The 27,868-nt window shown below is 43.4% G+C and overlaps 1 protein-coding gene across 1 annotated transcript in view; it reads right to left on the bottom strand.

The window, feature by feature from the left end:
• The window catches only part of PLXNA4 (plexin A4), a 1,023,024-nt gene that overhangs the window by 881,488 nt on the left and 113,668 nt on the right, over positions 1 to 27,868 (bottom strand). The window lies entirely within an intron of this gene.

Raw genomic sequence — 27,868 nt, 5'->3', positions numbered from 1 at the left:
ATGAAAATTAAAGCAGGGCTTACAGATCCACCATATAAATATTTCTAAATTTTCTATAAAAGTCATAAGGAAGGTCAGACTAGATGAGAATAAAGTAATACCAGCTTAAGTTTCTAAACAACAGTTGGATGGAAGCCAGAAATCCATCATGCAACAGTCGACTGTCAGTTACCCATCAGATGACAGTCGGATGTTAGTCCATAACTGATCAGACAGGGACATACAAGGGTATCATTAATAGGAATGGCTGCAGCTGGGGTTACACTGTGCATTTATAGAATTATCTACAACTTCAAAAGCATGTGCTTCAAACCATTGATGTTTTTTTCTTTCTTCCTTCAATTCCCTCAGTTGTTGACAGCTTGTAAAATGTATATGTATGTCCGGGTTGCTCTCCGTCTTCTCACCTCTAATTTGCATTTAGAACGCTTCCTGATTTTTGGATCTCTGCATTTATATTTCCCTCCTTCTATCTTCAAATGCTTGCTTTTGCTATTTCCTCTCAATTTGGTCTAATATTTCAGATATCTCTTTCCGTGATACTTTATGAACCACATGAGTTCTCCAAAACAAGAAGTAGCTGCTATTAAAGATACCCAGAGTCTACAATTTGGAGCAATTGTCTTTGGAAGCTAAAGTCTCGAGACGGAAGCACATATCGGACAGCGCTTGTCGCAGTATGTTAGGTGGTCTTGGAAATTCATTGCAACTCGCATCCGTTGCTCCTGTTTTGATATAGACATACGTAGACATATATTTAGTGTACAGACAGGCAACTATTTCAGAGAACTAATTATAGTTTCTCATCATTGAAAACGAAAACAGAGTGCACATAAATATGAGGCACAATCCAAACATCTCCATCCTCAGTACTGTTGAACCAGTGGTTGTACCCTAAATCCATAAAGGACCTGCCCTATGTGAAGGATTTCTGCTGGGTAAAGAATTCTTCCCAATCGATTTTGCAATGGGTTGAGTTTAATTCATTTCCCCAAAAATAGAATGTATGTTGCTTTTGTAGATCTTCACTCAGGTCAACAACCAGGACCACTCAACACCGGACCAGGATAGAGAACGATTCATATAGAAATTGTGGTTGTCAGGTTTTAATAGTACATGCACAATGTACAAGTTCCATGTTTCCTTTGTGTCCTGTGCATTGTGAGGGGTCAAATGGACACCACAAAACTGAACATCAACTCTTCATAAATATTTCGGAGCCAGGCATTCCCCTGAATCATGCATTTTTATTGGCCTGCTGCACACCAGGGGGCGGCAGCAGTTCCTCCATAGGACCGGAGCAGTGACGCCACCCACACTCCTGCAGAAAAAGTGGACAATAAATTGGTAATAAATGATGTTATTACCATTTTATTTTTAACTATCTGCTGCACATAGCATGGGGGCGGGGCCAGTACGTCATTGCTGCCAAGGGATTGACAGCAATGAGGAGAGGCCCCTGCAGTGTGAATTGTGCATTTGGAATTGGTCGGCTACCTTGCTACGGCCAAACCGACATGCGCAATTCAAACTCTCCAACCCACCTGTCTTAGACAGCTGGGTTGGAGAGCAGGCTCAGGCCTCCAGTGCCTTTTGGAGTGCTGAAACAAAACAAATGCCGGACAGTATCAATTAGTAGACACAAGTACACGCCTAGTATAGTAAATTGCTAGGCTGACAAACCATTAGTATTTGGTAACTTGTATTTTTATGAAAAAAGGGTTATGAAAAAAATGCATTAGCATCAAAGTACACACACCGCATTTACAAGGATTCACAAGTACATTGACAATACCATAAACAATACATTAAATCAAAACATACACATATTACAATTGTGATGACGAAAAAATATGTAGACAACTGTGTAATGCCTCAGAAATTACTCTTTGTTGAGGCACCAATCCTGAATACAAAATAAACAAGTGGACAGCTGAAATAATAAACTAGCCTACTTGTTTTTACCACCACTAGATACACGTGAAGTTGTTTTTTCAAAATGGTGCAGAAATAGGAAATCACAAGACTTATGCAGCACTGTAGAATTGTGTATAAGTTCTCTTCCTATTGTGCCCTGATGATTCGGTATCTGGGTGGAGCAGGACGCCGACGCGTTTCGAACCCATACAAAAATTAGAGGGTTCTCCTCAGGACAAGGATTGGGGAGGTCGTTGTCGCTTATGCTGGAAAATGTCAGGATACTACCTTGTAATAAACTGTACATGCATCCATCCGGAATTAATGTATGTGCCTTAATGTTTTCGAGTTCAGTTCCAAAGTCGGGCAAGCGCGGCAGCCGCCGCGGTCGTTCGAAAAGTTTTAGGAAGGGGATCAAATCTTCTATACAGGCTACCGGAGGAGAAACTGACAATGCGAGTCTGTTTTTTTGAAAAAACAACTTCACGTGTATCTAGTGGTGGTAAAAACAAGTAGGCTAGTTTATTATTTCAGCTGTCCACTTGTTTATTTTGTATTCAGGATTGGTGCCTCAACAAAGAGTAATTTCTGAGGCATTACACAGTTGTCTACATATTTTTTCGTCATCACAATTGTAATATGTGTATGTTTTGATTTAATGTATTGTTTATGGTATTGTCAATGTACTTGTGAATCCTTGTAAATGCGGTGTGTGTACTTTGATGCTAATGCATTTTTTTCATAACCCTTTTTTCATAAAAATACAAGTTACCAAATACTAATGGTTTGTCAGCCTAGCAATTTACTATACTAGGCGTGTACTTGTGTCTACTAATTGATACTGTCCGGCATTTGTTTTGTTTCTTCAATAAGAGTGGTCCAGCCGGTCAGTGACAGGACCCAGCCTTTCTTCTTTTTTCCTTGCTTTTGGAGTGCTGAGGCAGCCTGCTCCAGTTAATCCAGATGCTTCACTCTTGCAACATGAGAGCAGTGTCAGGATTGGATAAGGTAGTTAGCTGTCTGACGTCACCCCGTGCTCTGATGAGACTGGATCCACGGACTGGAGAGCATCGAGGTCGAACTGCAGGAGAAGGTGAGTGAAACTTTTTATTTTTCTTTCTTGTAATTTTTTATGTATTGGTATCATGTATGTATGCATGTTTCTTTTAATGTTTTTTTTTTAGTCACCAACCGCCACTGCCAGGTGGTAGAGCAACAAAGTGAAAATAGATCTTGATTTATTTTCCATCAAAATCTACATCCTAAACCAAGATCATTAAATATTTAACAGGAGGAGGTAGAACTGTAAAATGTTTTCTTTCTGACCAAGCCCTTGCTGAGCAGACATGGATAATATAGGTCTTATTTATCCAGTGGCAGCTCCTACGCTAAGATGGAGGAGCTTAGCCCACTGCTTTTCAGCAGTGGATAAAAGCAAAAATAAAATGATAATAACCTGCTGTTATAATCATTTTATTTTTCTTTACTGAGGCAGTTTTACGGGGCAGGGCTGGGCTGTCTCACAGCCAGCGGGGGGAGGAGTGGATCATGTACTTAAGTGTGCATGATGGTTAGGCCAGCCGTCTTGGGCCGGCCAAACAGTCATGCGCATTTAGCATGTTCTCCACCAAGCTGCAATGCACAGCCTGGGTGGAGAATATGAACAGGCTCCCACTGCCTGTCTGAGTGCCGAACCACAGCGCTCAGACCTATCACAACGCTGCTGTCAGCACCGTGATTGGTGTAGGGGGACCTGTCCGCTTCCTGCTTCCGGGGAGAGACAGCGGCCCTGCAGTGAAGGAAAGCAGATTTATTTTTTTATTTCACCTCTGTCCAAACCCCCCGCCCTGCTACCCCCATTCTGTACCAGTTGCTGCTGTGTATAGCATCTGAGTTTTAAAGTGAACTCATGTATCTAATAGTATAACATAAGGGATCCTTGAACACCAGAGAAATCAAGGACAGTTTCTGAAAATAGATGTCATTGGGTGGGATCAACGTTCATGGGTATTTTATGCTTCAGACACATTAGTCAGTCATTTTTTGGAAACACAGATGATTTGACCGTGTCTACCAATGACCTCAATAACTCTAATGTGACATAATGGCAAAATAGCTCTTTCTATACACGTTTTTTTTTTTGTTTTTTGTTTCAAGAAAGTATTTTTAAAAGCAGAAAAATGTGAAGGACACGCCTTCACATGGAATTGAACTAACACATTTTTCCAGGACATTTAATCCTGATACGAGATCCCCTTGATTTTATAACATCACCATCTTGTGAAGAAAGGCATCTACAGGCCTTATCTACTCACCATAGAGCATATGGCCTTCTGATCCAGTACTTGCCTAGCTGCATTCTAAACGCTAACGAAGACCAAGAAAAATGTCATCTTTAAGTGAACACCCTTTCAGAAAAGTTATTTGAATTGGAAGATCCAGTGGGTGGTACAGTTAGTATACCATGACTCACAACATATGGAAATATCAAATGAATGTCCAATCGGCTCCTGCATCACCTAGTGTGTGAGACGTGTGGCTGGCTATGAGGTTTGAGCAACAATGCTCACCTTAGGTACCGGTGATAGTGTTGGATGCTACAGGTCACCACATCCTGGTGGTAGGGAAATTTGCACACATTTGGCCAATATCAATGCAGGGTAAAGTATTATTGAGGTAAGCATATTTGTAAATAGTCACAAATATTGACAAATGTATTACTGTACTATCTATAAAGCAGATTTCCACTCTACCGGAACTCGATGAATTGAGTGAGGTAAGTCCTGGAATACCAGGCACTAAACAAGAACCAAAAGCTGATGGCATGGTTTAATGATTGAAAGTACGTGGTCTGTCCACACATGACCACATTTTTGGGATAATGGTGAACACAAAGTCTGCTGCACTGACAACACTCAACAAGCTGCCCTGGACCTCACACAATTATGCAACAGCCCGACCCACGAGAAAGGCTCTATCCTCGACCTTATCATCGCCAAAGAGGGCGCTACCCAACTTGAGGCTATTCAACCCTGTGACTGGTCAGACCATCATATTGTTACATTTCACATCAATGAAAAAGTCAAACTCAACTCTGTTCAACCCACCAGACCTAAACTCTGGAAAAGAGACCTGAAAAGACTCAACCCATTATCCTTACCCCAGAACAGTCGCGACCTCCTACTCCCCCCTACTGGCGTTACAGATGTCCAATCCCTGACTGACCACTATCTTAGCGCAGTGACCTCAATAATTAATGAGGCTGCTCCCATGCAGCTAAAAAGAGTCTCCGCTAAAATCTCCAAACCATGGTACGACGGGAGTCTCAATGAAGATAGACGAGCCATGAGACTGGCAGAGCGCACCTGGAGGACAGCTCCCTCTGCACTACACCTGAAAACCCTGAAGAAAAAGAGAAACGCCTACTTCAGGAAAATAAAGCGCTCAAAAGCAAACTTCTTCAGCCTCCAGCTTGACCAAGCAAAAAATCGCCCTAGAAAACTGTTCGAGTTAATCAGAACACAAGCCAAGGAACAACCCCAACCTCTCAGTACCTTGCACGAAGCACCCTCATGTGAAGACTTCGCCACTTTCTTTACCCAAAAAACTGACAACATCAAGAATGATCTCCGCGCGGACGCAAGACTCCACAGCACTCTCAACTGCATAACACCCACCGAACCTAAAAACAATGCAACATGGTCAACCTTTGAAACCTACTCCGAAGAAGAAATAGGCAAACTGCTCAACACCTTGAAACCTTCCAATCACCTCTCGGATCCCCTCCCTGCTAACGCTGTCAAAGATTTCATCCCACTGCTCCTTCCCCTCTGGACTAAAATCATCAACAGCTCGCTACAAGAAGGAACTTTCCCTGACTCCCTCAAAGTTGGACAAGTCACACCTTTGCTAAAGAAACCTACTGCCGACCCATCCGACCTAAACAACTACCGTCCCATTACCAATATTCCCACTCTCGCCAAATTATTGGAAAAATGCGCTCAACTACAACTGACTAAACATATCGACCTGTTTGATCTCCTCAACCCGCATCAATCAGGCTTCCGAGCAGGACACAGCACTGAAACAGCGATGACGCACATAATTGACGACGCCCTTCAAATTCTAGATCAAGGTGATACCTGCCTCCTCATCCTGCTTGATCTCTCTTCAGCATTCGACACTGTCAAACATGAGAAGTTACTCGATCTTTTGAGCACAAGAATGGGTGTTTCTGGGACTGTTCTCAAGTGGTTCACCTCCTTTTTACACAACAGGTCGCAGAAATTCAAGAGTAACAACCGGATGTCCTCTCCAATACCTGTGTCGTTAGGCGTCCCACAAGGATCTTCCCTATCACCAACACTGTTCAACCTAGTTATGGAACCTTTCACCACCTTGCTCCAAGCATCCAATGTACTTTTCACATGTACGCAGATGACACCCAACTATATCTCAAATTACAATCCCCCAACGACATTTTACTACTGAACTTTACGATCAGAAGCACCCAATCTTGGCTTGCTGATAATCATCTCAAACTCAATGCTCTGAAAACAGAATTCCTGCTGATCGCACCTCCCACGAAGATCCCCATCACGCAAACCTGGCTCAAACAGTTAACGGCACTCAATGTCCAACCCATCATAGTGGACTCAGCGAAATCTTTAGGCATAACCCTCGACTCCAACCTTAACATGCAGCATCATATCAGCAAGGCTACTAAGGGAGCGAACTTCCAAATCAATACACTGAGGAAACTTAAACCCTTCCTACCAGCCAAAGACTTCCAAACTGCAGTACAAGCTCTAGTAATCCCTCGAATTGAATACGGCAGCACCGCCCTTTGCGGTCTCCCGTTAACCAGCACTGCACCCCTAAGAGCCTCTCTAAACGCTGCAGCCAGACTCATCACTGGATCAAAAAAACACTCGCACATCACCCCTGATCTGAAAACACTGGACTGGCTGCCTTTTGAAGCCAGAATACACTTGAAAATCGCCTGCATGACACACAAGGCTCTACACCTGAACTCTCCCAGATACCTCACTCAGAAGCTGTCAATCTCTGGCGGCTCTAGAAACACTAGAGGCACAGACAATCTTCTGCTAAAACCTCGAAGATTCAGGAAGGTAAAAACCTATAAACGCTCTTTCTCAGGAATGGCACCCAGGATCTGGAACTCACTCCCTCCTGAAACCAGGCTCATCTCCTCCTTCACACTTTTTAAGAAAGAAGTAAAAGCTATTTTTATGGCCAAATACACCTGACCTATTAGCGTGGATTTGGAAAGACCCTACTCCGACCTGTATTACTTTGTTCGAATTCTATGACTATGTATTTCACCTGAATTATTGTTGCTACTAACTACCTACGCACACATTTAAATCGCTGCTCGAACTATATGACTATGTATCCCACCTGTATTACTGATGCTACTGACTATCTATGCACACATTCAACTGTTATATTTGTATTATTGATGTGCTGTACTACTTATGTGTAACCCCACTCTCTTGCTGGCATTCCCAGCCGTGTAAAGCGCTCTGATATCTGCAAAGATCCTGTTCGCGCTATATAAAACTTTCAAAATAAATAAATAAATAAATAATAAGTGTAGATTAGTCACAGTGTTCAGTGATTGCTATATGAAATATTGCAAGTGTGCTGTACCTTGAGCTCTTGAACACATCTACGCAGCACACACATTGCCGGCGGCCATGTTAATCAGCAAGGAAGGACAGACTTATGTGCAAGCCTTACTCTTCTATCGACACAGGAGCGCGATAGAACTCTAGATCATGTAGTACCTTTACTTTATGATGGACTTCCACCCCCGCCCAGCCCTCCGCTATCACAATGATGCGGTGGAAAGAGGAATCCTGCCAAAACTCACCCAAGGAAGCAGAAATCTTTTTGAGGGGCTCCCCTCCATGGAGGAACTCCAGGTATCTTACTGAAAGTATGGTGTGAAAAGATCTCTTGCATACGCAGAAAGGATACAACTTGTCTAATAGGAAGTTTGAAAACCCTATTTTTTCCTGCAAGTGATGTAAACAGTTCATGCTACTGAATGACTTTCAAATCTTTTCAAAAACTTTAACAGATTTACACAGTGTTCAATTATGCGCTGCCTACCAGCTACTCTGCAGGACATCTCATTATGGGATGTCAATGTTTTCCAGTTCAACCACATGCAACAGCAGCATCAAAGGAAGAGGAGACATGGCCTCAGGATTCACCTTCGCCTAACCTGGAAGACAGCCAACAAGTCACTTGGGCTACAACCATCCCTCGCAGGCATCACTGGGAGGAGACCAGCTAAAGTGCATTTCAAAGGATGCCGCTTCCAGTTTGCCTCACCCAGCAGATTCCCGCATGCATGTTCCCACCTTCTGGAGGAGGAGCTTGTCCAAAATAATTCAACGACTCCAATAATTGTGGAAGGAGCAAATGAGAATAAAATACAATAAATAATAAATCAATCGAATTCAAGCAAACTACTGTATCAACCTCCCCCATGCACCTAAATGTATATTTCCCAATAGCTAAGAGAAAGCTCAATTCAAACACTGGGGAATGGAGTCTAAGGTGTCGGAGAAGGGGTCTGTAAGGTTGGGGAATGGTTCGTTATCTTTGTAGGAAGGGTTCTTATATCCTGCGCGGAGAGTCTGATAGGCCATGGGGGTTAAAAGAGCCACAGTGGAAGGATCCAAAAACTTTGCTGGATGTTTGTTTGTCTTGGGATATAAATCCTGAGGTGAAAGGCTATAAGTGATGATACAGTGGCTAAAAAGGCAATGCAGAGTATTTGCGTACCATACCGTATTTTCTAAATGACACAAGTAAACAGAGAGTAAATCATGAGTTGGTGCAAATAGCATCAGAGAGCTAATCGGGAGCAGAAGCTAAATGAGGCATAACAGAAGCAAACTGTAGCCATGATGCAATGATATATAAGGATTGGAAGAAGGAATTACAAGTCATGGTGTAATGGCACATAGAATGAAGGAATCTGATTGTAACTCAGGGTTTATGGAACATCGGGCCAATACACTGGTCCCCCCCAAGCGCCTTCAGACCCTCTGGGTGAGTAGTGCGCTATATAAATTCCTGAACTTGAACTTGAACTTGTACCAGATTCTCTGTACCAGAGTACCTGCTTGTTTCTGAGAAGTGCTGGTACTCTCCAATTAAAAATATTGCATTTCTCTTGAGAAGTGCCGGTAGTCGCCTCCTTAAAATGAAAAAGTGCCAGTACTCTGTACCGGACAGTTCTGGGCCATTTAAAGCACTGCCTGAGGCACATGGGGTACTGACAGCAAGTCATGTTGTAATAGGTTGTAAACCTCCGTGTACATGCACATACGCCATGGTGTATCTGCATGTGAACTCCAAAAGGACATGTTTCTATTGAGAACAGAAACGTCTACATTGTTCCCAATGTGGTAACATCTGCGCTAGCTATTTTGCTCTGTTTATTACTGTAAGCGTGTTTAACTGTGGGTCAGCTGCACTGCGTGTGATGCCTGGGCTGGCTTGTCACTGTGAAACCATTCATCAGCTTCTGCCAATCATGGCCAATAAACATGTTGCAGACCCTGTGGTTTGAAAAATAGGAGAAAAGCCTACAGCCTCATCTCAACGTCTGATCTGACTCTGGCCACTGTGCTGGACAAACAGAATTATACTGCATTTTGGGTCATGGCTGACGCCATTTTGATGGAAAGATCAAGCACACCTCCTGGAATTAGGCCCATTTTTACATAATATGTGAATTTAGAATTAAACGAAACGTGCAAATTCTCTCAATATTTTACATTTCACACCTTTGCATCATTTTTGCTCACAGGAGGTTCGTTGGCACAGGGAGGCATTTTCTGTTTGAACCAGTCTTCTGATGGTATCTCATGAGGCTTATTTAGGTGGGCGAGAAAACAAACATCAAGTTCCAAGGAAAAAGAACACGATTTGGCAGATCCCTGCTTACCACATAAAGCATTGTTACTCTTCTAAATAGTGACACAACTTTACGATACGTTTCTTACAAGACTCCTACATTCCTGTCGTACAGGAATCTGCGCATAGAGCTCTCCCACTGGTCGCCAGAGATCCCTGAACCTCCCTTTCAGAGCCCGAAAGAGTCCACTAGCAGTTAGAGGTGCACACCTGGTCTAAGAGCCCTGCGTGTGATGTTCCATCTCTATTGCTGGTGGCCGCCAATCCATGCAAACTTCAGAACTGATGTAGTGAAGAGCTCAAAACAGTACCATTACCGTGTGCCAGGGAAGTTGCCAGCAAGGACTCTGCCCTAGGGAAGGTGCCAGCCTCTGATGCATGCATGTATAAATAGCTGCGGCTGACCTTGCGTCGGTGACCCCTCTCCCCACATCTCGGTCTCCCATGCAGAGGGGAGTGTTGCTGCTCATTAAAAATCCCGTGCAGCCATCAAACATCGGCTGTGCAGTTAGCCAACTTGAGCAGACTCTGTGGGCATCGTCGGCGGTAATTAAAACCAAAGGATACAGGTTAGGCGGGGGGAGGGGACAGGGGCAATTTACTCTCAACAGAACCAGGGCAGGGTACGGCATTGGAGCTGGTTTAATGAGCCAGAGAGGATGTGCGTTGCGTGCTTTTGCATGCTCTATTCCAGTGGATGCAACTTCGTGTTGTGCGCTGGCTGCCCCGGAAGGTAACTACAGGGGGCTTGTTAGAGGAAGCGTGTGCCGACCCTCCCTTTCACAAGGAAGCGCACGTCTAGAAGCTCTGCTGCACTCCTAATCAGCAGTGTGGTGAAAAGGCATTGAGGTGCAACACGCGGGACTAGCACGAGCCACCAGCCCGGGGGATTGTGGGTGTTACACGCACCACTGTGCCACCAGCCCCGGGCATTGTGGGTGTTAGACGCACCGCGGCGCCACCAGCCCGGGGCACTGTGGGTGTTACACGCAACGCTGCGCCACCAGCCCGGGGCATTGTGGGTGTTACACCCACTGCTTGGGACAGCTGTGGGAGCTCAGTGCTTCAGGCGAAGAGGAAGGGCTGTTTGCTTTGTTGTTCGGTTAAATACATCGGAGGTACTTGCGTTTTCTGATTATGAATAACATTACAATTAATAGTCCAGAAATTCACACAGCTCCAGTATCTTTGTGCTTCGTTTTTCTTGTCTTTTTATGCTCATAATAGCTTCTCGTGCAGCTTCTTTCTTGTATAAGGAGCACAGAAATACTGGAAATGTGTGAATGCATAGACTTTTGCTCATAAGGAGAGTCATCAAGCACCTCCAATTTATTCAATTGAATTTCTATCTTAATATACACCAGGAGGGCACCTGTTGTGAGTAGGGCATGGCACTGGGCTATGATCTGATGCACAAAACTTCAAGTTTGCATTGTTGTCTTCCATTCTGGGTACTCAGAGACTGCTTTAGTTCTCTGGCCATTCTCACGTTATAAAAAATAGTCATGAATTAAAATGCATACACAATAATATACCTAGAGGGTTTTTGAGTTTTCTGTCTTCATCCCCTGGTCTGTTATACTGCCAATCACATTTTGCTTCTGCTCACCACACCATAGAGCATGGCGCAGTTGGTCAGCCCACTTATGCTATTCTCTGCTTTGCATTGTGGGTGGAGGCATTTTTTCCTGACCACATGCAACCTCTGTACCACAGCAGGTGGAACAATCTTTCTATTTATTCCTATTTTTTGCTATATTTTGGCATCATTTATGCCTGTCACATTTTAGACAGTGGTATTTTTACTTTTTTCACTTTTAAACTTTTAACCGTGAAAGTGCATGCTTGCAAAAAAAAGACATTAAAAGCATGCTCGCTAAAGCCACATTTATTGGCTTTGCCAATACTTGTTTACTTTAAAGCTAGGGGTTTAGGTGATAGAGCAGGGTCCAACTCCCTCTGCGATACCCATGCTTTAGGTTACCAGATGACTCTATGTGATCAGGAACAGCATGTTCCAGTACCGAGATGTTATTTAAAAAAAACAACAAAAAAACCAAAAAAAAAAAACCCCAAAAAAACATTGTTTTCGGGCGTACTAGTGCTGTTTGAAATGAGACGCAGCTATAACTCCCAGCATGCACCAGATTGTTCAAATAAAGAGTAGGACTGGAAAAGGCATCTCGAATGGCATGGAATAATCCTTTCACCTAATTCATTCGAATAATGCTACGCAAAAAGCGGGGCCCGACTGGGAAACCAAAGCACTTTTGTTAGTGGGGACTGGTTTTGCAGCACTACTGTAAAACTGGCCCCAGTAGCAAAGTCATGCTCCACTGCTCCAAAACCAGCTCCCACCATTCCAGCTTCCCGGGGAAACGCCTGATGCCCGGGACGGTCAGTCCGGACCTTGCAAAAAGGGGAGACCTATTGGCTTTTTGAGCAACCTACAACAAGCACCATAATTCTAACACATCTCCATGTAGAGGGCTACAAGAGCCAAAAGACACTGTACATGTGTATAGATGTTTGCTGATCATCTCATTATGAAACGTTGAACACAGGATGACCTTGATTGGCCAACATCAGGCAGGACAAAAGAATACTGAAAAACGGTGGTGTTGGCATAAGACTATAGGTGATAGAGATTGGGAGGGCAGAGCACCAGATCATAAAACATTGAATATTTTGCTTCAGTAAGAGAAGAGTCAGAACATAACAGTTGCAGTGGTCCACTGGCAAACGTTGACAGAGTACAAAGACACTGATTCTGAGCTTTAAGTGGGATGAAAACAGTGTTGGACTGGCCTATAAGGTCATCAAGCAATGCCTGATACTCTGGTCTGATGGATCAGTGTGTGGGCCATTTTTATGAGCAGTTTGTGGACCTTTTTTAAGGTCAGGTGGGATGTTTTTTACTGTTGATTTTCGTGATCTTACCACAAACATTACCTGCAGCAAACACACGTGCATGCAGACTCCCATACCTTGCAAAACACCTAAACACCATGTCTTCATAAGTTCAAAACTGTCCTAATTTGCAAATGTGGGCCACTTTTCATATATGTGCTTCACTAATGGAGGCACTTTTACATTGGTGCGGGGATCTATTTTGTGCCCCAGTCCAACCTTGGGTGAAAAAGGCATGTGGCCTATGTAGAGATAGGTGTGGCTTAAACACCTAAATTACATTTCTGTGAATACTCTAGTGTTCCACCCGAACAGTATTTTTTGGTGACTCTCTGACCTTTCTGCTATTGCATCCAGATATAATAACACAGCAACTGACATACACCTAAAACCAACTTGGACTATTGGCTTTGTCAATGGTTGGCTGTGTGCGCTCTGCAAAGAAGTAAAGAATTGGATGTATTCTGAACACCTTTTTTGCCCGCTGAATAGGAACTGCGAGAAACTCACACTATCTTCATCCTCAACTCCTCAATTCTCAACCATGGCCATTATAAACACCTGAAGGCGACTCAGCCGAAAGTATGCACTTTACATGAGCAATATGCTGCATGGAAAAAAACTCTAAAAACACATCATCCTGGGAATACCTAACACTCAAATGGAGCGCAGGATTCAGTAAAGTGAAATATAAACGGGAACTAAATCACTGACATGGATTACTTGAACATTTATTACATTCAATTTTCAGGAAATGTATGTGCTTTTCCCTATAAAGTTAAGGACAAGAATATACGGCCCGAGAGGGACCAGTTTCAATGCCCATTCTAAAATCCTGCTGGGGCTGAGACCTGGAGGGACCCGGCCCACTTACAGCCCTGTTTCCTTATTGACCTATTTTTCAGTGCAGGGGCCCTGAGATATTTCCTAAACCACAACCCACTTACTTTATCAGAGTGCATCTCTTTTCTACTACAATGAGGTCACACTTTGTACTGCTGCATTTTATGCTAAACAACATAAAGGAACGTTTCCCTGCTCCATGCAGGTGATAAAAAAAGAGAGAAAAAGAGTAGAGGAGTGGTTTGTTGCAAGTCCCGGAATTTGCAACATGTGGGCTTCAACCTGGAACCCCCATCTCCCCCTCATGCCTCAAAACAGAGTTTGCTGTAAACAGTGTATTGCCTTTCGAATGAATTGTGAAATGCAGTCAGTCTTTTGTGATAGTTAAAATAAAGTGGCTTCTTTGACAGATGTGGTTATCTGTGTGCTCTGAATCAAAACCCAGAAGTGGAAAAGTGTCTCAGGAAACAAAAAGTAGATTCGTCGTTACAATAGCTGTAGCTTAAACTCACCACCCCCACCCTTCCTGCCTGCTATCCAAGCACTGTAAACACAGTTTTCTTCTTTGTAAGGTGAGTGGTGGTGTCATAATAATAACATCCATCCATATGTCATATTCCTTATTGCATGTATTTTCTTAACCCCTTCCATGCTCATGAGTCACAGTGGAGGTGTACTCATAATGGCTGTGGCCCTCACACGAAGTGGTTAATTCCCCTCCTGTGCGGGAGAATTAATCAGTGGGTGGGTCTGTGACGAGCCCAGCTCAACCAGGGCCGGACTGGGAACCAAAACCGGCCCTGACAAAGTGCTTGGCCGGTCCCCCACCCCCACCCCCGGGGGTGGGGGTGCGGTCGAGCTCCTTGCCAGGGCCGGTTTTCGGCCAATTTTGTTACAGGGCCGATTTTGCAGCTATGCTGCAAAAACAGCCCTGTAACAAAAACGCCCCAGGGGCCCAAAACCGGCCCCCACCCTTGCGGCGCCCCGGGGGATTGCCCGGTGCCCTCTACGGCCAGTCCGGCCCTGAGCTCAACATGAGCACAGCTCCACTGTGACTCATGACGAGCTGGGCTCGTCACGAGCACAGCGGCGCCGCAGCCCTCCCCCCACCCCCGCACCGTGGGGGAATTACCCCCACAGTGAAGGGGCTAAGTGAATTAAATGTAATTTATTGCTGTTACCCAATGCAATATACTCAATTTTATGACCTCGGAAAGATGAAAGGTGGAGTTGGCTTCCTTGGGATTCAAACTTGTGACGTTCAGATCACAGCAGATGTCAGGGGCGGGTGTAAAAAGGCACCATACCTGTTGCATATGTGGACCTTCAAGATTTTCCCCTCCAGGCAAGTTGCTTCAGTGCTATTAGGATTTGCAATTATGTAATTAATATATATCTGTTTTCGTTTTTCAGACACAAATTAATGGAACAAATGACTTATTTGCTCACATTTTCTGCTCAGATAAAAATATAGATATTAAACCCATGTTTTTTTTCCCTCGAGAAAATGTGTCTCTAACAGTGATATAAGCTTTTTATACAAACCTTTTTCCTCTAATTCAACCGTCAGTTGTGAGGCAGTTAGCAGAGAAACTTCAGGCCATTACTGTTGAGAAATACATAATTGAGCTCCCAATCGTGGGAAGCACGAATCAAACTGCTGCAGAACGGTGTGCTGCAGTCAGTCAGATAGCAGGGCCCCAGCCCCCTAATTGCAGATAATTGTAGAAAGCAGCAATGTATTCGCTATTGTTACCCGGGCAAATACAGAATCACACAAAACCTGGCACCGCAATGCGATGGCAAACTGGTCAGGCGTCCCTGTAGCGTGGAACAGCCGCGTGCACCAATGCCATGGCAACATCGTCATCTTGCTCTTCACACAGACCATGCTATTACCGGAAGCCAGGATCATGTCCCCTCTCGACCCATGTGTCAATAAAGGCATCCACTGAGTGCAGGTATGCGCGACAGCATATTTTATAAGATCATTATGTCTCCCTGAATCCACAATTATTCTGTCCTAGTATTTTTTTCGAACAAACCCCTGGGTTTTTATTCAAATGTAAATTGCAGCAGCAATCTCATAGGTCAGCCTATGTACACACCACCATCATCGGGGTACCCTTGGCCTTTACACATGAAGTTCAGCTTCTCTTGCCTCTACTCTCATTATTACTCCCCTAGATACCTGCATCTAAGAGACACTCTCTGGCTTGTGCCAGCTTCATTGATCAAACATGAGATAGGTGTAAAACGCCTCGACGCCTTGGATGGGGTAGTGAGCGGTATATAAATGCAATTACAATACAATAGAATGGGGGTGGTGGGCTACTCAGTGCGGTTTTAATGCAGGCGAGAATAATGGGAATCCCAATCTACGCTTGAGGGCTTGGGCACAATCAGGTAAACGGGTGAAGGTGCCTACAAGGGCATCTCCCTGGATTCCGATGAGGTGGAGTTCATTGTTCAGGATGTGATGAGAGATGATGTTGAAGGCAGCTGACAAGTTCAGGAGTATGAGGGACGCTGTTTCACCGGGGTCCAGGAGTGCCCTGATGTCATCAGTGGCTGCGATCAAGGCTATCTCGGTGCTGTTGTTGGCCCAGAATCTGGAATGAGAGGGGTCCAGGAGTTTGTTGTGTCCCAGGAGAGTTGCTGGTTGATTGCCTTCTCGAGAACCTTCGCTGAGAAGGGGAGCAGAGAGATGGGCCTTTGTTAGATCTTTGGTTCTGTTGGGTCGGCAGATGGTTTCTTCAGGAGGGGCCCCGCTTGTGCATGCTTCAAGTCCTAAGGGAAGGGGGCTGAGGTGATGGTGGTGTTCAGAACTTTCTTGAGTTCGTCGCAAATCGGCTTGCTTCTGAGGTTGAAGACGTGGTGTGGACAGGGGGCTGTGGGAGCACCTGAGTGCATGGAATTCATGATGGAGATGGTGACAATCCTGCAGTGACTTCATTACTACCCCGAAATACACTTAACATTACAATGCAACTGGATTTTCATGAGTCCCCATGATATATGCCAGACAGCTTCAGTAAAATATAAATATTATTACAGTTCTCTTGTTTTTTTTTATTTGCATGGAGATCACATCACCATCACATAAATGCCCACCCCCTTGACGGTGAGTAAAATATAAAGGAATTAATGCTCTAAATGGAGCTGAAAGTGAAACAGCAGTGTAGTATACAGCAGGTTTCTTTACTAGTATACACTACTGTAGTGTTATTTTTTTATTATTATCATAGTGAACATAGTAGTAGCAAAATTAGAACTGGGCACACATTCAAACAAACCTTGAACCATCTGATTTTTTGGGGTTTACACAAAAATACAATACCAGTGTGCCTTGATAGATCAGTGGTTCCAGCACCACACATGGGTAGAAAGTTGTGATTCACTACAACCTTCATAAGCTACAAGCACAAGATATATGTTTAGGTGGAGTATAGAACATTTTCTCCAGCAACAGTACACCAGGACTTTAAGACTGAACCTGCACTTGCCATGTTGTGATTCACACTAATTGCATCCAGTGCAAGGGGCACAGCTATCACTAGAGCAGCACTGGCTTGTGACATCTTCAATTCCCCAACTGTATAATTTCACCTTACGAAGGTGTAAAGCACCTATGTCAGTGGTAGTAAGTGCTATATAAATGCAACTAAATACACTACACAAGAAACGGGGGCAGGAAACAGTACTTAATTTGTACAAGGCTGAGTGCCCTTGCCCAAAGCTCTACTCTGGCAGTGCTAGTAAAAATCAGCATGCCGAATACCCAGGGGGCATGAAGGGCCCACTGTACTCCAAATATAGCTGTCTTTATTGATGACCAGGTAGGAGGGGCCCATTATTTGAGCTTCCATTAGGGCCCGTGGCGCCTAGGTGGCACTAAACATTTTGAGCAGGCGCAGCACTGAGACTGGGATTGCACACAGCCTGATGCATGCCCATTCCAAATCTTTTCAAAGAGTTGAAACATGTGTGCCTCTCTGGAGCATAGTTACTTGGACAGTGGTGAGGCTGTTACATTAGCAATGACCTATTAGGTTACTGCAAATTCTCAATAAGTGGGAACAGAAACATCAATATAAAGAGGCCTCAGAGTAACAGCAGCAGAATTTTCAGGGTGCTGATGTGGAATATCACCTAAGGTAGCCCAGTGTTAGAACTTGCATGTTTGCTCACTCATCCTCCTATACATTCCTCTCAGCGAGTTAAGCACCTGTGCCAGACATCTGTGTGCAACCTACATGTTACTCATGCCTTAATTGTTTATCTTGTACGAGAAATGAAAGCCCATACAACTCTGCCATGCTGGGTCTATTTTGAGGAACTAGAAGATTGCACTTGCCATGCTATCCTTATTCTTTGAGGGGTCAAGCTTGCACTGCTTTTGCCCGATTTATACCTGCTTGTGCTTAGGCAACTCAAGCTGTACCTGACATCTGAAAGAGGGATGCTTGCACTGTTTCTGTCCAAGGTGTAGCTGCTCTATGAAGAGGGGTGTTTACACTGCTGTTTCCCCATCTTATAAAAAACAAATGTTAATTGAATGCTGTTACATAACATGCCCAGGCCAGTCACAGGTTTTTATTGAAGCCAGGACAAATCTAGTTACAGGGCACTGACCCAGAGACCCTGGTTTTAATCACAGCTTCCCAGCTTGAGCAAACTATGTGGCCCAGGGCAATTAGTTTTCTGCCCTCTGCTTCCTATTCAGTGATCATCACATCTGAGAGCAACTTGCAATAATTTAGTTCAGGATGTGCACTGTACAGAAACCTCTCTTCTACATATTTTAATAGACCATAACATTTCTCCATCTATGACAACAGTAAATTACTTGCATAGGAGGCATAAAACAACTGAATTGCCTCTTGGGTCACTAGTAAAATTTCCATCAGTGCAGAAGGGGGAATGAATGTGATAGCCATCCCGATCGGAATTGGTAAACAACCTTTACAAGGTTTTTACCATGTTGTACCTTTACCACACATTTTTTACCATGCATGTTTTTAGAACGCATATGCGGTTACACCTTATGCCTTTACCACGCATTTAAAGTAAGTTCAGGGGCGTGGGGGGACTCCCCCCACCAATACATAGTTTATATATACAAATATATATAAACAAGGTGTTGTAAAGGCATGCGTTGTAAAAGAATATGCGATCCTAAAAAATATGGGGTAAAAAATGTGTGGTAAAAGCATGTGGAGTATTTCACTGTATTGTTCCGTCATACAACCATCTGAATTGCACAATGTCTAATCAGGAAAAACCTGATTTCAATCCCAAGTTCGATCAAACAATGTGAATCTAGTCAATTACTTTTCTCCACTGTGCTTCCTTTTCAATGATCAATTTTGAGCACTTTGAAGTATTTCAGGTTTCACACTGGACAACAACCACGTGTATGGATGAACAGATCATATTGTTGCTCCAACTATAAAAATAAATGGCTTCTATAAAAGGAAACAAGAACACTGACTTGCAGAGATATAATCTAGAGTGCTAAAGTGAACAATCCATCATAGACGTTTCTATGTAAAAGTTTGTAGCTCAGCTATAAATAGAGCAGCAGTCTCCAACATTTGAAGAAGAGCTGTAGGTCTGAGCTGAGCCAAGGATGTTCTCTTAATCCCCCATGCACTGCTTTCCCAGACAGGATGCAACATAGATGGGGCAGTGGAGAATTATGGGACCCAACGGAAATCGCCTCCTTACCTCTGCCCTATTGGTGGTTGCAACAGGGCAGGAGATGCATTGGTGTTGGGCAAATAGCCTCAAGGCTATGACCTTCTGCTGCCCTCACCTAGTCAGTTGAAAGCGTGGCGTGGCAGAATGGGCTGTCTCCAGGTCTGTTTATAGTGCAGCCTATGATTACATTGGCTCGCCCCAGGAAACATGCTGCATACTGACAATTTCGCCAATAGCCTGCAGCTTGGCCTGCCCCATCATCCCACCAGCTTCTGTGGCTGGAAAGCATGTCCTATGAAGCAGAGATTGCTTCACAATATTCAATAGGAGATACCGATATTTCTAAGGGAAGATGCCGGAGCCCAAAGGGGTAATATTCAAGCACCGAAACATGTTGATGGAAAAGAGTAGTAGGGTCAGTTGCTCAGCCTTTCTGTTTTCAATAATGGTAGGAAGACCCCTATAAAAACATTTTAGCTAACCAATATATAGGTATCACAGTTTAACAAAGGGAGTACATAATTGTCAACATACATGACAAGACTTCAGCCACATTAAAGACTCCATAACTGAGACACTGAACAACAAGTGAATGCTTCCCAGTGCAAGATATGGAACCCACTGATGAAGCATGACACACTGGGTAGGAGAGCATTTCATCATTCTTTATTAATACATGTTCTATAACAAATTTGTTTGTTTCTTGTTGGAATTTTGTACTTCCTGTATGTTTATGTTGCACCTGTCCTGCATGTGTGAGAGAATCGTGTGAGACAATAGTGTGATGTTCCTTCTGCTGCTGCTAGCTGCCCTTTGCTTATTATTTGTGTTAAGGAAGGCTGCACTGCGGCTGTCCATGTTGTACTTTCATTGTATTGTTCCGTATCAAATTATCCACTTCAGGCAGGGAAATAGAGAATCCTCATTGCCAGTGCTTGTTGTGGCTGAAAGAGTGATCCCTAACAAAATATGTGAGCAGAATTTGTTTTTGGTTTTACACAATAAACAATCAATTTTTGAAATGGAGTAGGGAGCTTTGTAAAGTTTTAAAAGAGAACTGAGAAGTGGCTCCATGTGATGTGTAACACCTCCACAAATGTTGGCATTTTAGCCAACAGCACTTTGCATGCTGGGTTTTTGATCCCATAATAAAACTGTTAAAAGCAAAACTACAAGCCTCACAAAGCAACATGCTGTTGGTTGGAAGAAATAGATAATGGTATCCTTTATCAAAAATACAAAATAACATTTTATTTCTGGCTTTTAGCCATTTTTCTGTAGGCAATCACAGGTAAACAGCACCGTGGGTGAGAGGGCAGCATTAGCCTTTCCGGTGTAAATGCAAGTATCTCCTGCTAATGGGCAAGATTATTACTCCTGGAAAACCAGCTTGCCTGAAAGACCTGTTCACCGGTACAGTGCGAGCATCAGCAAGTTAGAAGGATCTAGAGATAAAAAGAAAAAGAAAATACTGAGCTTTCACTCCTTCTTCTCCAGCCCATCCTTGGGGGTCTTTGTGATTTTGGTGTCGTGCTCGCAATGCGGCAGTGATGCACCCTGCCTCAAACAAGTGCAGCACGGGCTGCAGGTGCTGCCCCGTGACAGCCGCCAACACGTGGCACTGTTGCTGCTCCACAGATCCAGTGTTGTGGTAGATACTGGAGCCTGTGAGTTATCGCTAAACTGCACCAGGGCGGGGATTGGGCAACTTTTTTGATGGGAGAGCCTGCATTTCATTATAATACTCTTCTGAGGAAAGTGGAGCTCTGTAAAAATTACTTTGAGGAATGGGAGAGATGAAAGTGTGTAATCAGGTCACGTGCGCAGCACCAGGAGTGTAGGACATTGAGCCATATGTACGAACACACTTTCCCATAGACACAGAATGGGTAGAACCCTTTAATACATCTGGCCCATGGTTTGCTTTGCCCGACCTTCAGACAGGGTTAGCTGCCAGAGTGTGCAATGCACCACAGAGCCTGGCTGACAGGCCTGGGCTCACCGGTAAACACAGCAACCAGCTTCAGATGATGCAGTTAAATCATCATTCTGTTTTTTTTTAGCTTGACTACTCTCTTTTTCCACCAGTCGTCTAAATGCAAAAGCGCACAGCCATTGCTCATGCGCAGTTCCAGAAATTTTATACGAGGAAACACTTAAGTGTGATTGCCTGTGGGAGGTTAGACTTCTCAAACAACAAAGAGTCAGTGAGTCAGTGGAAAGTACGGATGCCGCCCCAGGAAAACTACTGTTTGGTGCACAGAGCAACCAATGACATGAGATGAAGAATTGAAGTCAGTCATTGTCCAAAGTACTACAAACAAGAACGAGCGTTGTTGAGCTGAAGTTCCGCGAGATCAGTGCTTAGGGACCGTTTAGTGAATGATGTCACAATTATTCTCAGTCCCAAGCAGGCATCATCAAAGTAAAGAACATTCTAGAATTCCTGTTGCTGGTAATTGTTGGTAGCGCAGGAGTGACTGAACAGAGCTGTTATGTTGTGTTTTCATTGGAAGGTCCTTTTAAGAACGTACTCAAAACCAAAACTACTGAGTGGAGGCTTCCGTCTCATACTGCTATTTGGAGTTACAAGGGCATTTGTGTAAACGATAGTCGTGTATTCTAGAAATCAATTGGGCCCAGTGATTAACTTCTAAAAGCATGGGTGCTAGTGCCCAAAGCTCTTTTCAGAAGCCCGTACCAGTGCTATTTAATGTCAACGCACAAAATACCAACGCTTAGTAGTCTTGGATCTACTACTGGCTAATATCCCTGTCCGTCACAGGCTAGTATCCCTGTCTTTCCAACCAATCGGAGTGAGTCGCAATTTGCAGCCTGCCAAATTAAGAATAATTCGGCAAGTCATGCTGCGCCCCCCTCCAAATTGCTATGTATCAACTTTACCATTAGTATATAGGTCCGTTTGCAAAATAAGTTAGAGGTCGCAACAAGTCGTTACGCAAATTGCAACTACTTTTTGTGACTACAGTTTTAGTACATATGGCCCTTTATTTATGTGCTAGGCTTATCCGATATTTGGGAAACCGCCATAGACCACCAGTCCTTCAAAATTGGCAAAAAAATCTGCCCAAATAATTTCGGCAATAGAAGATAAGAAAGACCTAGCCAACAGGGCGCATGGCTGGATAACGGTGGCCACAAGCATATCTTAATATTAGGATGAAAATAAAAATCAAAGAAAAGTTCCTAAAATTGCGCCTTGGAGCCATCCCACACCTGCCGCCATGGGAGAGAACTCACGCCTCGGCCCTATGTCGCCTGTGTAAATCTGGCAAGGAGGGCATCATCCATGTGATATGCATTTGCCCGAGACTAATGGACCTGAGACATAAGCTGTTGCTACCTTTTTTTAGATCATATGCCGTTCGGACCTGTAGGCAGGCAGTTAAACTGTGTTTTTCCTCCAGCGATACTAGACTGAATTGTCAGGTTGTGAAGTTCTTTGATTTAATGAAGGAAAGATTCAAGCACACTTGAAAGACTCATCGGGACTTAATAACAACCTTGAATTGACAATAGTAACTGCTGTATTTTAAATCATTTGTACTGTCATATGGTGTTTTATATTTTTGTAAAGATTATAATTAATCATATACAAATAAAATATTACTTACATTAGTATATAGGTCCGTTTGCAAAATAAGTTAGAGGTTGCAACAAGTCGTTACGCAAATTGCAACTACTTTTTGTGACTACAGTTTTAGTACATATGGCCCTTTATTTTTAATAATTTGAATTCTTAGAATTTTCCAAGCTTGAAATTCTTGGTTCAAGATATAAAATTGCTTGCACCTTTAGGGACGATTTTCAGAGAAGTTGAAAATTTGCATGAATAACGTAGGCAAGCAGGCCCACCATTCGACTGTGATTTTGGCAAGATGGTTGACATTTTATATTGTACATTTCCTCGAAGGCATGCTTGGTTATTCTGAAATCCACAGTTATTTTATGAATACATAAATATCTAGAAGTGCACTGCAGGCTCCTTCACCATGACATTGACCACACATAGTCTAAGACTATCTAAAAAGTTATACCTTATAAAGCTTATTAAACTTTATTTTTTATTTTTTAAATGATACCTTTTAAGCCACCCATTCCTGCAGTCTCAGTAAAGTCTTTACTTGGTTGGGAGAGGGACGTGCATTAGTGGTTCAGTAAAAGTCAACATTCTGATGGTCTTAGTGCATTATCCCTTGAATGGCTCAAGCACGGAAGTCCGCAGTGCTGCATAAGGGCACTTTACGAGCATGACTCTTAGGACGGATGCCATGGTTCCTCTTACAAGGAAATGCAGGCTTTCTTGGAGGATAATAGCTCACTTATGCTGTTTGCCTGAGTACTGGAAATGGAGCCTTCAGATAACTTCATGATCTCTGCAACCCAAGCCTTCTACATAATTCAGACAGACCAGATGGAGATGGGATTAGGATGGAGCACATTTCACAAAAATAGATACTAACTCAATGTTTACATTTCTATAAAGCAGTTTACAGCAATTCAATTACATCACCAAAGAACTTCATTTGATTGGGAAGGGTTTCATCGTGTGATGCATTCTGAGAAGAGCAGAGATTCAGGTGCTGGCATGAGTGATGTATAAATGAAAACTCAGACTTTGCTGGAAACAGTCTGTGGAGTTCTCAGGTTTTACAGTCACTGGTCCTTGTTCAACAAACATTTTGAAGGAGACCTAAAACTGTTATGAGAGAAACATAAATATAAAATATTACTATTACTAATAGCATTATTATTATGACCAATAATAATAATAATCATAATTATGATGATGATTATTATTATTTGCTATTATGATTTGAAGGGCACCTGACCAGGTATTTGGGCTGGACTGTTCCATTTGGAGAAGAACAACGACTAGTTACTGTCTAGATTGGATTTGTGGGAAATAAATGATGGACTCCAATGCATCCAGAATAAATAGCAGTGTCTGATTAATTCAAGCATTTCACCCATTACTTTCTGTTTTTTTTGTTTTTTATAAACAACAACAAAAACTTTCCAGCCATAGAGATGCCAAATCCCCAAGCAGTGAAAAATGAAAGGTAAATCATCTTAGAACATGCTGACTAATCAGCATCACATAGGTTTCCCTGTTGTCGTACACATTATAAACTCTGGAGTGATGTATGCTTTCTGAGGAAAACTTACAGATACCTGTTCTGAAGACCACCAGGAGGCAAAAGGAATATCCCTAAGACCCACAGAGGGCAGCAACGAATGTCCGCCACAGATGAAATATAGAATGCTCTACATTACATATATTTCACGGCCTACAGTTACATATAGAACATTCTACATTACTTTACGGCATAGAACATTCTGCATTCCTCTAAACAATGATATAGAATATTCTACATTCCACAACAATAGCATAGAATAATCTGCATTCTTTCACCATGACACAAAACATTTTACATTCCTTTGCAATGACATAGACCATTTTTCATTCCTCTACAATGACAAATTTATAAAGCACACAAATGCCCTGGGGCGTCTCGGCGCTGCGTACCGCACGCAAGATCTATGGGCAGAATTGCTGATTGAACAGCCAAGTCTTTAGCTTCTTCCTAAAAAGAAGCAAGGACTGGCACTCTCTTATCTCCAAAGGGAGAGAGTTCCAGAGTTTGGCTGCCGTGACGACAAAGCGTCTGTCAGCCCAGGATACGGTTTTTGTGCGTGGTACTGTGAGCTGATGTGCCATGGTGGAGCAAAGCAATCTATTTGGATGGTAGGAGATGAGCTGATTTAGAAGAAACTGAGGGCCTATTTTACGTGAGGCTTTATAGGCAATACATAATGTCTTAAATTTTTTACGATTGCAGACTGAAAGCCAGTGATATCTTTTGATTATGTGGGAGATTGATTTGAACCTGGGTGCTCTGGACAGCAACCTGGCAGCCGCATTTTGAACGGTCTTCAATTTTTGTATCACCCTGCTTTGCGCGTTAGCAAACAGCCCATTGCATTAGTCTAAGAATGACATCACTAGTGTGCTGACCAGAGTTTTCCCAGCGTTTTCAAGAAGAAATGGAAGAATCCTCTTAATCAGTCGAAGTTTATAGAACACTGCCGATGCCGTCCGATTTGCGTGAGGTGCAAATGTCAAACGGTCATCGAACAGAATGCCTACGTTTCTCACCTTGGGAACTGGGTTGGGTGGAGAGCCTAGTGAAGAGGGCCACCAGCAGCTGGACCAGGCAGGGAGTAGTTTGCCAAATATGATGACCTCTGTTTTTTCGGTGTTCAGTTTGAGGCAATTGCTGGCCATCCAGGCGCTGATGGCCAGCATGCCCTGTTGACAGATGGCTGCCACCCTTTCTCCGTTGTTATGAACCGCCAGCACCAGCTGGGTGTCATCAGCATATGATGACAAAGAATATTCTACATTCCTTTACAATGACAGAACATTTTACATCCCTTTACAATAACATGGAAAATGTTACATTCCTCTACGACGACAAAGAACATTCTACATTCCTCTACAAATACAGAAAACTGTGCATTCTTTTACAATGACATAGAGCAGTCTACATTCCTCTACGATGACTTTGAATATTCTATATTTCTCTACAATGACGTGTAGCAAATTTAACTTTAACCTAGGAGATCAGATCAGCTCTTGAAGGTATGATACCGTGGACATATTGCATGAAACAACATTTCATTATTTTTACAGTGTTGGTGATTGAAATATAACCAACAAGGATTTCCAGCAGCATTTTTCAGACCAGTCTAGAGCTGACTTCAAAGCAAAGTCAGAGAACATATGTTGTTGGTCTGAAAGCGGCCAACTGTACGAGAGACTGTGATAAGACTGGGATGGGATAACTCCTACCACTCAAAGGCGGGTGCCCAGCAATTCCCTTTTCTTTTAGATTAGGTCGCCATCTCACTCCATGAAATTATGGACACATTTCCAGTTCAGGGCTTTTGTGCGTTTCCTAGTCCATTTTGAGTATTGTAGTCTTGGTTTGCTACCATTGAACTAATTAGACTGATACACCTAATAGCAGTCATTTGTAGGCCAAAATTTCAGGATTGGAAGCAGTATTCATGATGGCACGGAGTGAGGTGGTCACCCTATTTGGAGGTTATTTCATTGGGAATACGGTTACAGATTGCAGGCCAGTCTCAGAAAACTGCAGTATCCCATTAGCCCAAGGCTATTAAAATGTTACTGGGTAAGGGTAATGTTCACAGCTTAGACAAGGGTCTGTTCAAATTAATTCTAGAAGGGATGGAACCATTACAATGGAATGGATCGATTGCATGTCAGATTTTCAGACTAGCTGTGACGCGATAAATGAGCTTCATTTACAATAATTCTATGTAAATGCAAAGCCTGTGGGTAGATAGAAACCCTGGCATGACATGGCCCCTTAGCATCCACGTCGAACACCCCTGTTGTATAGAATCCTTTTGCTAGTTCTCCATATGGTGTATCCTCCTCCTTCAGCATCCTTCTGATGTATGTATTGTTCTGCGACTCTAGTCTATTGAAAGGCAGGTGCAATAAGGCGACAAAGGGAAAATCCCCAGTAAGTAGACGGATGTTACTCTAATCTGGGAATACTGAAAGGTCTAAAAAAAAGCAGAGGATGTCTGCCCATGATGCTCAATCATAACTCAACAATAGTTGGATTGTCGTCTCTCTTCGCACATTCTTAAAGTTCATGGAACTTACTCCAGGAATTGTTTTGATGAACTAAACTCAGGCCATTCAAGAGATGATGTCCTTAGCACTGCCTGCTTCACAGCAGCAGCCTGCTCAGGCCTCTGCCCCAGGTTCCAACTCTCAGTTTGTAAAGTCTTTATCAAGGAGACCTACAAAGCTGCTGAGACATTAGGCATCTGTTCCTGGGCAAATGCACCAGCTCTATTGGTTCGATGAGGACAGTTTTTGTACTCTAGAGCTCCATCTCTGTTATTTGTTCAATTCCACCCCAGATCAGGAAACTGTCCGTTAACCTTTCCTAGTGACAATTCTTTATACAAAGCCCAGGTTAGAGATTTTTAATCCTGTGAACGAAAGGAATAAAGTTATTTTTCCTTGCGAACTCCCCGAGTGCAGTGGCGGCTCGCAGAGGGAGTGCTGCGCGGCAAGGGAGGGGCTTGGAGGGGGGTAGTAGACTCGGACATAGAATGGAATGGAGTAAAGTAAGTAAATAAATAAGTAAAACGATTTACCTTGCACGCGCTGCTTCAACGAGTTGATGATGCAGTGCGCGCAAGGTAAATAGTTTTATTTATTTTCTTACTTTACTCCGTTCCATCGTATGTCCGAGTCCACCCTGCCCCTCCCCCGCCCCACCGCACTCCCTCTGCGAGCTGCGACAGCCCCAGTGTATGTTTACACCATGCCTGCAGAACTATCCTGAAGGTAGTACGCTCGTAGTTATGAGCCAGGTAGGGTCCCATCGGTTATGTGGACGGAGCCTGCTCTTCTGGATAGAAGAGATGGGCTGCTGCAAGCACAGGATAGAAAGCAGCTGGT

This window comes from Lissotriton vulgaris, chromosome 1_1, assembly GCF_964263255.1.
Source record: "Lissotriton vulgaris chromosome 1_1, aLisVul1.2, whole genome shotgun sequence".
NCBI lineage: Eukaryota > Metazoa > Chordata > Amphibia > Caudata > Salamandridae > Lissotriton > Lissotriton vulgaris.
Note: the sequence above shows the minus strand (reverse complement) of the source record. Positions and strands in the feature narration are given on the sequence as shown.